Source organism: Macrotis lagotis, chromosome 4, assembly GCF_037893015.1.
Source record: "Macrotis lagotis isolate mMagLag1 chromosome 4, bilby.v1.9.chrom.fasta, whole genome shotgun sequence".
In the NCBI taxonomy this organism is placed as follows: domain Eukaryota; kingdom Metazoa; phylum Chordata; class Mammalia; order Peramelemorphia; family Peramelidae; genus Macrotis; species Macrotis lagotis.
The window spans coordinates 249,955,026-249,968,113 of NC_133661.1; the positions used below are offsets into that span (position 1 = coordinate 249,955,026).

At 38.5% G+C, this 13,088-nt stretch overlaps 1 protein-coding gene across 6 annotated transcripts in view; it reads left to right on the top strand.

The window, feature by feature from the left end:
- Positions 1-13,088, top strand: part of AREL1 (apoptosis resistant E3 ubiquitin protein ligase 1) — a 63,220-nt gene that overhangs the window by 22,834 nt on the left and 27,298 nt on the right. The window lies entirely within an intron of this gene.

A 13,088-nucleotide genomic window follows, 5' to 3' on the forward strand; every position in this document is an offset into this window, starting at 1 on the left:
TCAAGAAAATTTAAGGTAAATATATGCATTGTTTGATGATGAAAGCTATTTGATAGTTCACTTTTAGTAAGTTTGCTATGTTTCTTGGGTTTTTCACAAAAGGACATTTTATTTTCAGTTAGTACTTTTCCCCCTGGAATCATTATCTGTTACTTGTATCTTGAAGGCACAATAGCCACACCCTAGTGTAGCCAGCTTCTTTCTTGACTTTCTTAACTTTTTTGTAAATAAGTAGGTTGTTAGGTAAATAAGTAGGGCACAAGATTGAAATGTCTCCATTCTCTGAAACAGAATCTACAATTAAGATGTCCCTCAGCATTTTAAAGCTGTTAATTAAAAAATATTAGGGACATTTCTGCCAAGAGAAAATAGATTATTTGATTCTCTTTTATGGACCATTGGCCCAATAATGTTTGTAATAAAACTTATATTTGGGAAATATGAAAAACTAATATTTGTCAGGGGAAGCACGTTAAACCCTGGAATCAGTTGAGACAATTAGTAACGTAACTTATAAAATGATAAAGCTGAGACAATTTGAATTTTTTTTTTTAGTTTTTTGCAAGGCAATGGGGTTAAGTGGCTTGTCCAAGGCCACACACCTAGGTAATTATTAAGTGTCTGAGGTCACATTTGAACTCAGGTCCTCCTGACTCCAGGGCCAGCGCTTTGTCCACTGCGCCACCTAGCTGCCCAGAAAAAATTTTTTCTAATACTTCCTTTGCAAGAATAGGTGCTGTTTATAATTGTAAGCTCTAACACTGTGAAACAGAACAACAGAAACTTGTCAGGAGCTGTCTGTGACTTCTTGTTTTTTTTGTTTGTTTGTTTGTGTTGCAAAACAATGAGTTAAGTGATTTTCCCAAGGTCACATAGCTAGGTAATTATAAAGTGTCTGAAGTCAAATTTGAACTCATGTCCTCCTGACTCCAAGGTTTGGTGCTGTATCCACCTTGCCACCTATCTGTCCCTATCAATGACCTTTTAGATTCAAACTCCTTTTTTTTATCTTCTTTTTAGATAACTGAAATACTTGATAGTGACCACCAACATTAGCTTCCAGCCCTTTAAATGCTATTGCAACCCTCCAGGGTCATTTCTCAATCTTTTGCTCTTTGTTGTTTTTATTCACTCCTTTACTCTTTTTTTTTTTTTTTTTAGGTTTTTTGCAAGGCAAATGGGGTTAAAGTGGCTTGCCCAAGGCCACACAGCTAGGTAATTATTAAGTGTCTGAGACGGGATTTGAACCCAGGTACTCCTGACTCCAAGGCCTGTGCTTTATCCACTACACCACCTAGCCGCCCCACTCCTTTACTCTTTATTTGTTAATTTAAAAAAAAAAATTTGGTTTTTGCAAAGCAGTAGGGTAACATGACTTGTCCATGTTCACACAGCTAGGTAATTATTATGTGTCTGAGGTCAGAATTGAACTCAGGTTCTCCTGACTCCAACACTAGTTCTCTACTGCACCACATAGCTGCTGCCCCCCCCTTTTTAAGAAAAATTCTATTGTAAATTATTGATTATTAAACCTCTATTAGTTCTAATATGCAGTTACTTATCCTTTGCTTTATTTGACTGCTAATAATCCCTTCTCTATTTCTTTGGCAGTTTTGACATAGAGATCCAGTTGTTTGAGCAGAAAAATCCAGGGTTTCTTACCTTTGCTTATTATAAACATGTCTGAAGCCTAGTGATATAACTGTTTCCAATAACATCCTTCACATAGTTAACATCAAAGGAACCAATATATCTTTTTCTTTTGGGGATTATTTCAATTTGTTCCAAGTTTTATTAATCACCATATATAGTAGTGACTTTTTTCAGTTTCTAAATCTGTTTGAAAGACATCCACTTTGATGAGAGGATTTGGAATGATGAAATGGTATGGGCATTGTGAGATATGAGATGTCAAGGTGACTTTTATGTGCACAAACATCTTTCATTCTTTACATAATTTATATTTTGCCTTCTCAACTGTATCATATAAACAGTATCATATAAACCATGAGGAAATGTATAATATCAGTGTTGACCCATCATTTTTCTTTATCCCACTTGCTCCTGTAGCAATCATTCTTGTTTGTTTTAAAAAAATAATCTTAGTGACATATTTTGCTTTTATATCTCTTTTCTTTTTGTATTCTTCCCCACTATTTTAGAGTCATTTTTGTAATAAAGAATATAAAAAAGAAAGAGGATTTTTTTAAGTTCTGTAAAACTGAATGAGAAACAGAAGGAGATTTCTTCTAATATCTCTAATTTGGGACCAATGAGAAATTTTTGGCCATTGTAATTTTCATAGCCTTTGATTTCTATTGTTTTGTTGTGGTTGTCCTTTTTATTTACCTTATTATAGTTGTGTATATTGTTTTCTTGGTTCTTCTCACTTTCCTTTTCATCAGTGTTCATATGCTTCGCTGTATTTATCATGTTGATTGTTTCTTTCAACATAATAATATTTTATTGCATTCATGTACCACAATATGTTTAATCATTACCTGTTCATGTACTTTGCTTCCAGTTTTTTACTACCATAGAAAAAAATGTTGCTATAATATTTTGGTGTATATGAATATATCTTTTTATCATTGATTTGGGAAGCTATCCCTAGTAATAGCATTTCTGGATCAGAGGATTTAGACATTATTGTCATTTTTTTTGCACAATTTTAAGTAACTTTCCCAAATGAACCAATTCATAACTTTATCAATAGGGTAATATATCCAACTTTCCATAACCCCCTAACATTAACTTTTCTAATTTTTAAATTCTCCACCAATTTGTGGGATGAGGTAAAATCTTAAGATTATTTTATTTTGCATTTCTTTTATTTAGACCATTCTTTCATATGCTTGTTATTAATTCACAATTCTTCTAGGAATTATTTGTATGTTTTAACTATTTCTCTATGGGGGAATGACTTTTAGTATTGTACATTTGTTAGTTGTTCTTCATATCTTGGATATTAGACCCTTATCAGAGATATTTGATGCAAATATTTTTCCCATTTAATAGATTCCCTTCTTAGTTTTATTATTTGTCAAATCAATTTAATAATCAAAATTATCAGTTTTATATTTATCTCTGTCTTTAGCTATAACTGTAAAAGGGCATATGCTTTTTTTTTTTTTTTTTTTTTTTAGTTTTTTAGAAGGCAATGGGGTTAAAGTGGCTTGCCCAAGGCTACACAGCTAGGTAATTATTAAGTGTCTGAGGCTGGATTTGAACTCAGGTACTCCTGACTCCAGGGCCGGTGCTCTATCCACTACGCCACCTAGCCGCTCCAGCATATGCTTTTCTATAAATTTTCATTATGGTATGATCTGTAATTTTCAGATTATATATCTTTTTTATTGGAATTTTAGTTTAACAATTTTTCATGCAATTGTAGTTTTTTTTAATATTTATCCATTTGCAAATTTATGAGTTCCATGTTTTTCTTTTTTAGTATTTATTTAATTTTTTGAAAATTTATTTGTACATTAGTAAAATATTTTTATTGTAAAAGTAAACAATACCCCCTCCCTCCCATAAAAATATAAAACCTATGGGAAATAAATTAAAAGAAAGAGAAAAAATATGTTTCAGTCTATGTTTTGATACCATCAGCTCTGTCTCAAGTAGATTACATTCTTTATCATAAGTCCATAATAGAAGTTACTTCCATATTTTTCCACAGTTACTGTTGTAATTTCCTCCATCCATTCCTCCGCACTACCATCTATTATATTTTCTCTCTCTTTTCACTCTGTCTCTCTTCTAAAATTGCTATGGGGCAGCCAAGTGGCACAGTGGACAGAGTGCTGGGCCTGAGGCCAAGAAGCCCCAAGCCTACATCCCACTCCAGAGACCCTGAAACCATCTGGCCCCATGGTCCCAGACAGGCGACCCAATCCTACCACCTTGCAAAAAGTAAAAAAGAAAATGTGTTATATCTGACTATACTCTCCTATGATCTACCCTCTCCTCTATTACCACATCCTTCCTCCCTTCCCCTTGTCCCCCTTCTTTCCTTTTTCTTCTAGAAATTGAGTATGTATGCGCTTTCCTCTCTGAGCCATTTCCTTTTTTTTTGCCAGGCAAATGGGGTTAAGTGGCTTGCCCAAGGCCACACAGCTAGGTAATTATTAAGTGTCTGAGACTGCGTTTGAACCCAGGTACTCCTGACTCCAGGGCTGGTGCTCTGAGCCATTTCCAATGAGAATAAAGGCACACACTATGTTATTACCATCAAATTTGGCTCTCTCCTGTGCCTCCTCTATAAAGGTTCCTTCTACCTTCCCTAATAAACGAGAAAGTTCATATGAGTATTATCAGTATCATCATTCCATGGAGGAATACATGCATTTCTCATCATTAAGTCCCTCATAATTTACCCTTTTTGTCTACTCTTTCTATGCTTCACCTGAGTACTGTACTGTGAAGATCAAGCTTTCTGTTCAGCTCTGGTCATTTCAACAGGAATATTTGAAATTCCCCGTTTCACTGAAAGTCCATCTTTTCCCTTGGAAGAGGACATTCAGTTTTGTTGGGCTGTTGATTCTCTGTTGTACTCCAAGCTCTTTTGCCTTCTTGAATGTTATATTCCAAGCCCTATGAGCCCTGAATGTAGATGCTGCTAAGTCCTGTGTGATCCTGTGCAGCTCCATATTTGAATTATGTCCTTCTAAGGCTGCTTGTAATACTTTCTCTTTGACTTGGGAGTTCTGGAAATTGGCTATGATTTTTTTTTTTAGGTTTTTGCAAGGAAAATGAAGTCAGGTGGCTTGCCCAAGGCCACACAGCGAGGTAATCATTAAGTGTCTGAGACCGGATTTGAACCCAGGTACTCCTGACTCCAGGGCTGGTGCTTTATCCACTACGCCACCTAGCCTCCCCAATTGGCTATAATATTCCTGGGGGTTGGTTTTTTTAGATCTCTCTCTGGGGGAGATTAGTGTATTCTTTCATCTTCTATTTTACTCTCTGCTTCTAGGATATCAGGGTAATTTTCCTGTAGAAATTCTTTAAAAATGAAGTCAAGGGGCAGCTGGGTGGCCTAGTGGATAAAGCACCAGCCCTGGAGTCAGGAGTACCTGGGTTCAAATCCAGTCTTAATAATTTCCTTAATTACACTTAATTACACTTAATAATTACCTAGCAGTGTGGCCTTGGGCAAGCCACTTAACCCCATTGCCTTGCAAAAAAAAAAAACCTAAAAAAAATGAAGTCAAGACTCTTTTCCTGATCATGGCTTTCAGATAGCCCAATAATTTTTAAATTATTTCTTTTGGATCTGTTTTCGAGGTCATTTTTTTTCCAATAAGATATTTCACATTTTCTTCTAATTTTTGGCGTTTTTGGAAGAGTTTTATTTCTTCCTGATTTCTTCCAAAGCCATCAGCTTCCTTTAGTTCCATTCTGCATTTGAAGGAGTTATTTTCTTCAGAGAGCTTTTTTTATCTCCTTTTCCAGTTGACCAGTTCTGCTTTTTAAGGCATTCTTCTCCTCATTTGCCTTTTGTTTTGCTTTTTCCATTGGGCCTAAACTGGTGTTTAGCATATTATTTTCTTCAGTATTTTTTTGTATATCTTTCACCAAGCTGTTGATTTGGTTTTCATGATTAATTTGCATTGCTCTCATTTCTCCTTCCAATTTTTCCTCCAACTCCCTTAATTGCTTTTCAAAGTCTTTTTTGAGCTCGTCCATAGTCTGAGCCCATTTTCTATTTCTCTTAGAAGTTTTGGATACAGAAGCTTTGATTTTTGTCATCATCTGAGTATGTGTTTTGATCTTCCATGGGATTAAAGTAATTCTCTATGGTCAGATTCTTCTTTTTCTGTTGTTTATTCATTTCCTCAGCCCAACACTAATTTACAGCACTTCCAAGGCTTTGGGTTTTTTGGGAGGAGACACCCAACTGGGACCTGTATTCCTCCATGGTCTTATGCTCTCTTGCCTATGCTTTGATATGTAGATGACCACAGCACTTCCCTCTGCCCTGGAGCTGTGAGGAGGGGTCCTGGTTGTCTACTCAGTACGGAAGCCCAAGCTGCAACCTGAGTGTGGACAAACAGCAGAGTCCTTCCCCAAGGGAGAGCAGAGAAATTGCTGCAGTCTTCCCTGACCCCCATATCGTCTGTGAGCTGTGCTCTGGGGGTGCAGGCTGCTTTCTCCAGATTCTCTGCAGGTTCTGTGCCGGTGCTCCTCACTCCACACTCATTTTGGTCTAGATGAATTCTCACCCTGTCCCTTCAAACTGCTCTGGGGCTTCACTGTGATGGGGCTGTTTCCAACTCCTGGTCCTGGTGAAACACACCATTCCTGTGGAATTTCTAAGTTATCTTGGACTGGGAAAATATATCACTCAGTCTTTTTGTGGGTTTTGCCCCTCTAAATTGTAGCTAAAGTCATAATGTGTTGGCTTTTGAAGTTTGTGGGGGGAAGGAGTTCCTGGCAAATGCTGCCTTCATGCTGCCATCTTGGCTCTGCCCCCCACCCCCGAACTTTTGAGTATTATTGGGACATGACTACAAGGACTTCACTTCCTTCAAGGTCTTATGGAAGCTCTGACTACTCTCCTGGTCTGTGAATCACCACAAGCTTACCCCTATGCCCTGGGGCTGTGAGGAAGTCCCTGCTCTATGGGGGACCCAGACTTCGACCAGGGTCTGAATAAGGTCAAATCCCCAGAGTCCTGTCCCAGGGACAGAGGAGAGATCTGAACAGTCTCCCTCTACTCCCTTCCCTTCCATGGGCTGAGTGCTCAGAGCAGCTGCCGGGAGTTCCACACTTTTCTACACCCTTCCTTGCCTCCTCTCTGCTCATGGTAGCAGTCTGGTAAAAGGAGTACCTGTACATTCTTGTCATATTGTGAAAGAGGAATCAGAATTAATGGGAGAGAAAAACCATGTAAGAGAGAAAAGAAAAACATAAAATTTTTAAAAAGGGAACAAATTATGTTTTATTTGCCATAGTTTTTTCTTCTGGATGTGGATGGCATTGTCCATATCAGATCTCCCAGGGTTGTGCTTGATCTGTGAACTGCTGAGAAGAGCTGTCTGTGTTCATCCTAGTTGATCATCTCACAGTGTTGTTAATGTGTACAATGTTCTTAGTTCTGCTAACTTCTCTCAGCATCTGTTCATGCAAATCTTTCCATACTTCTCTAAAGTCTGATTGCTCATGATTTCTTTTAATACAGTCTTATTCCATAACATTCATGTAACATAAACTTGTTGAGCCATTCCTCAATTGATGGGCATCCCTTCAATTTCCAATTCTTTGCCTTACAAAAAAGATCGGCTGTAAATATTTTTGAACATGGCAGAATTTTCCCATTTTTTATGATTTCTTTAGGATATAGAACTTGTATTGGTATTTCTGGGTCAAAGGTTTGATCAGTTTTATTGCTCTTTGGGCATTGTTCCAGAATGACTGGATCAATTCACAACTCCACCAATGGTGCATTAATATTCCAATTTTCCCATATCCTCTCCAACATTGATCTGATGATCACATATCTGTTTTGAATTTTTTGTACAATGTTATAAAGTACTGGTCTAAATCCAGTTTTTGCTAGTCTGCTTTCTAGTTTTCCCAGCAGCTCTTGAATTTTTCCTTAGATAAATTTATATTGAATCAAATTTCTTTTTTTCTGAGTCTTTCTTGCTTAGTTGTTCTATTAACTGATCCTTCTATTTTTTTAACTAGTACCAAATGATTTTGGTGATTGCTGCTTCATACATAATATAGTTTAATGTCTGGAAGCGCTATTTCCTCTTCATGCCTACCTTTTCATTATTTTCCTCAACATTTCTATATTTTTTTATTCCTCTAATGAATTTTGTCGTTATTTTGCTTAGCTCTGGAAAGGCTAAATTGAGGCAATTGAGGTTAAAGGACTTGCACAGGATCATGCAGCTAGCAAATATCTGAGGAGGAGGAGGTCCTCATTACTTGAGGGCTGTTGCTTTAGCTCTAAACTTTAAAATACATTTTTTTGATATTTTATTTTTATTTAATCCAACTTTACTTCATGAAAGCCTTTCAACAGTCATCCACCTGCATACACATAAGTTACACATTTATCCACCACCCTTTCTTTCCACCTCCCACCCCTAACAGTGAACAGTCAGGTAAAAGTTGTACATGCTCTCATATTAGTCATTTTGTGTATGAGGAATTAGGACCAAGGGAAAAGAAAGCAAACCATGGGAATGGATAAAGTATCCATTTGGATTCTGTTTTTGTTGTTGTTGTTGTTAATCCCTCTGAATGTGGATGGTATTGTCCATAACAGGTCTCCCAGGATTGTCCTAGATCTCTGAACTGCTGAGATGAGTTGCAGTCATCATAGTTGATCAATTCACAATGTTGATGTTAAGTATACAATGTTCTCTTGGATCTGCTTCCTTTGCTCAGCATCAGTTTGTGTAAATCTTTCCATTCTTCTCTGAAGTCCAACCATTCATTTCTTTTTTTAATATTCTTTTTGTACAAATAATTTTTTATACATTAATAAAATATTCCTTGTAAACAGAATACCCCCCACAAAATATAGACTCGCTTGAGCGATAACATAAAGGGGAGAGAAAAAATTAAAATAAAAAAAAATAATAGTAATAATTATAGGTATGGCCAGAACCCCAGCCCTGGAGCCAAGAGCACTCAAGCCCATATGCTGCCCCGTACACCCAGCAATCACCCAGCCGTGTGACATGCAGGCCACCTCGACCCCACTGCCCTGCAAAAACCGAAAAAAGAAAAAAAAGCCCCAAAATAAAATAAAATAGTAATAATAGTAAGGGTGGCTGGGTGGCAGACAGAGCATTGGCCCTTGAGCCAGGAGCACCCGGGTCTAAATCCAGCCTCAGGCACCCAAAGATCACCCTGCTATGCCGCTTCAGGCAGGCCACCCAGCCCCATTTGCCCTGTACCCCCCCCCCCCGCCAAATAATAATAATAAAAAATGTGCTTCAGTCTTTGTTCCAACACCTACAACTGTATCGTGGGTGGATCACATTATTTATGGTAAATCCATCACAAAAGTTACTTCCATATTTTTCCACCATTGCCATTGCTGATCGCAACTCCCTCCTTTCGTATTTCTCCACTACCATGTACTATATTTTCTCCTTTCACTGTGACTCTGCTGTAGGGTAGCTGAGTGGAGCAGCAGACAGATCCCTGGCCCTGGGGCCAAGAGGCCCTGAGCCCCCCTACCACCCCTTAGGCCCAGCATCTACCTGGCCCTATGGTCCTGGACAGGCCATCCAATCCCAGCCCCTTGCAAGAAGTAAGAAAGAAAATGTGTTATATCTGACCACTCTCCCACCATGGTCCATCCTCTCCTCCATCATTCACATCCCCTGCCTTCCCCCTGTCCCCCCTCTCTCCTTCTTACTCCAGATGTCTGTACCCTATTGAGTATATATGCTGTTTCCTCTCCTAGCCACCTCTGATGAAAGCGAAGATTCCCTCATTCCCCCTTGCCTTCCCCCTTACATATCATTGCAGTAGCTCATTGTAATAAAGAAAAATCTTATTATATGAGATATCTTGGCCTATTCCCCCTCTCCTTTTTCTTTCTCCCATTACATTTCCCTTTTTTCCTATTGACTCCATTTTTACACCATATTTTATCTTTGAATTCAGCTTTCTCCTGTGCTTCAACTATAAAAGCTCCCTCAACCTGCTCTATTAACTGAGAAGGTTCATATGAGTATTATCAGTGTCATTTTTCTATACAGGAATACATGCAGTTCATCATCATTAAGTCCCTAATATTTTCCTCTTCTCCAATCTCCATGCTTCACCTGAATCCTGTATCTGAAGATCAAACCTTCTGTTCAGCTCTGGCCATTCTAACAGGAACATTTGAAATTCCCCTGGTTCATTGAAAGTCCATCTTTTTCCCTGGAAGAGGACATTCAGCCTTGCTGGGTAGTTGATTCTTAGTTGCATTCCAAGCTCTTTTGCCTTCTGGTATATTATATTCTAACCCTATGAGCTTTTAATGTAGTTGCTGCTAAGTCCTGTGTGATCCTGACTGCAGCTCCACAATATTTGAACTGTGTCCTTCTGGCGGCTTGTAATATTTTCTCTTTGACTTGGGAGTTCTGGAACTTGGCTATGATATTCCTAGGGGTTGGTTTTTTGGGATCTCTTTCTTGGGGGGGGGGATCAGTGGATTCTCTCCATTTCTATTTTGCCCTCTGCTTCTAGAATATCGGCAATTTTCCTGTAGTAATTCTTTGAAAATGATGTCAAGGCTCTTTTCCTGATCATGACTTTCAGGAATTCCAATAATTTTTAAATTATCTTTCCTAAGTCTGTTTTCCATATCGGTTGTTTTTTCAGTGAGATGTTTCACATTTTCTTCTAATTTTTCAGTTTTTTGGTTTTGAAGTAATGAATCCTGGTTTCTCATAAATGCATCAGTCACCCTGAGTTCCATTCTTTGTCTGAAGGATTTGTTCTCCTCAGAGAGTTTTCTTATCTCTTTTTCCATCTGGCCAATTTTGCTTTTTAAAGCATTCTTCTCCATAACTTTTTGAACTGTTTTATCCATTTGATCTAAGCTGGTTTTTAGCATGCTATTTTCTTCAGCATTTTTTTGGATTTCCTTGACTGAGCTGCTGGCTTCATTTTCATGTTTTTCCTGCATCTCTCTCCTTTCTTTTCCCAGTTTTTCTTCTAACTCCCTCATTTGATTTTCAAAGTCTTTTTTGAGCTCTGTCATAGCCTTAGCCCAATTTCTGTTTTTCTTGGAGTCTTTAGATGCAGGAGCTTGTGCTTCCTCATCTTCAGACTGAGTATTTTGATCCTTCTTGGGCTCATAGGCAAAATATTTCTCAATGGTCTTATTTCTCTGCTTGCTCATTTTCCCAGCCTGGGCCTGGTTTTGGGGTGCTTCCTGAGTTTTTGGGACACTCCCACAAGGATCTCAGTGTGTGAGGCTCTGTCCTCCCTCCTGGTCTGTGAATGACCATAAGCGCCCCCCTCTGCCACAGGGCTGAGGGGGGGGCTGCTGTTCTATGGGGGGGGCCTAGACTGGGGTCAGGATCTGAATGTGGTCAGAGTCCCAGAATCCTGTTCCAGGGGCAGAGGACAGAGCTCTGCAGTCTCTCTTCACTCCCCTCCCTAGGTTCAATGGGCTCATGCCCTGTGGGCTCCTGCTCCTAGTTACCGACTCCAACTGCTTCTGTTCCTGGCTCTGGGCAATTGAAAGACCAAGTTGCTTGCTGTGTGCCCTGAGGGCTGGGCTCCAAGTGCTAGCTCTGGCAGAGGTCCCCCACTGCTCCCCCACTTTGTGCCTGGTGTTCCCCAGGGTGTAGCTCTGGAGGCTCCCCCACTGCTGTGAGCTGCTGCTCCCAGCACCCTGGGGCTGCCTCCGGGAGGCTGAAGTTCTTTCACTCTGGCGGGCCACCCCTTCGGCGGGCTGCCCGTCCAACCCCGGGGAGCAGAGCCTTTCTGCTCTTTTCCAGGTTACCTTGAATAGGAGAACTGCCTCATTGGGTCCCTCTGTGGGTTCTGTCTCTTGAAAGTTTAGTTAGAGTCCTTAGTATCCAAGTTTTATGAGAGTGCTTCTAAGAGCTGTTGCTCTCTTGTCACCATCTTGGCTCCGCCCACTTTAAAATATATTTTGATAGTATTATCATATTTGTCAAGTTATGGCCTATCCTTGAATATTACATTTTTTCCAGCTAGATTTCTTTAATACTAGAAAGACTAGATACTTTAATTGTCACCATATTATAATTTTGTTTTGAATAAAAATTTTCATCTCTAATTTATTTTATGGATTAAAATCAACAGCAATACACTGGGTCAGTTGATGCAGCTTAGTGCTTTTGGTCCTTCAGGTATTAAGGAGTAGTTTATAATTAGCTCTAAGTAGTTATTGAATGTTTGATAGATTGATTCCCAGATATTATAGTTACTTTCAATAGGACTTCTATTATTTTCTCTGAAAATTTGCTATTGCTATGTAGAAATGATGTTGATTCTGTGGATTTGGAACTTTGTATGAGAGGTAATAGGGAGAAATTGAAGCTTTTTTCAACAGAGATGTGATATGGCCAAGTTATAGAAGATAACTGGCTAGAATGTGAAGACTATTGTATGGGGAAGAAAATGAAGGTTATTTCAGTAATTGTGGTTATTATACAAGAGTTGTAGCAGTGAGAATAAGTTAAGTTTGTAGTCTTGACTTTGCTAAGGCTATTAATTATCTCAATTAGTTGCCCTGCTGATTGCTTAGAATTCTCTAAATTATGTCATCAAATAGCGATAATTTTGACTTTTTTGCATATCTTTATTCTTATAATATCTTTCTCTTGTTTTAATTGCTATTACTAGCATTTCTATTTATTTATTTATTTGGGTTTTTTTTTTAGCAAGGCAGTGGGGTTAAGTGACTTGCCCAAGGCCACACAGCTAGGTAATTATTAAGCAAGTGTCTGAGGTTGGATTTGAACTCAGGTCCTACTGACTCCAGGGTCGGTGCTCTATCCACTACACCACCTAGTTGCCCCTATTACTAGCACTTCTAGTACTATGTTAGATAATAGAAAGGAAAACTTAATTTCTTTGTTTATTGAGAAAATTTCTAGTGTTTCCCCTTTATGTAGTGTGCTAACTTTTGACTTTAGAGAGATGTTTTTTACAGTATTAAAAACAAAAAATGATACTTCAGATCCTTCTATGCCTATACTGACAGTTAACTCTTATTGAAGTTCACTATGAGATTGCTAAGCTCTGATTTTCATCCATTCAGTTCACAAATATTTGAGCATTATTTATTTGTAAAGCACAGAAGGAGCTAAAGGATAAACTGTATAATTATTGCTCTCAAGAAGTTTACTTTTTCTTACCAGGAGATAGGGCAGGTTTAAAAATAATTTTAATACAAGACAGAATCTTTAGAAGAGCAGCAAAGGGTAAAGAGGTATCATGGAAGTGACTTTGAATGTAACTTCAAATGATGTTAGGGATGGACATTCTAGGAACATTCTCCACAATGTCATGCCCTTCCTCTTCATTTCCAGTGCAAACACCCAATTATAGATTCTCTTTACTGGTTACCAAGACTGTTGAAATTG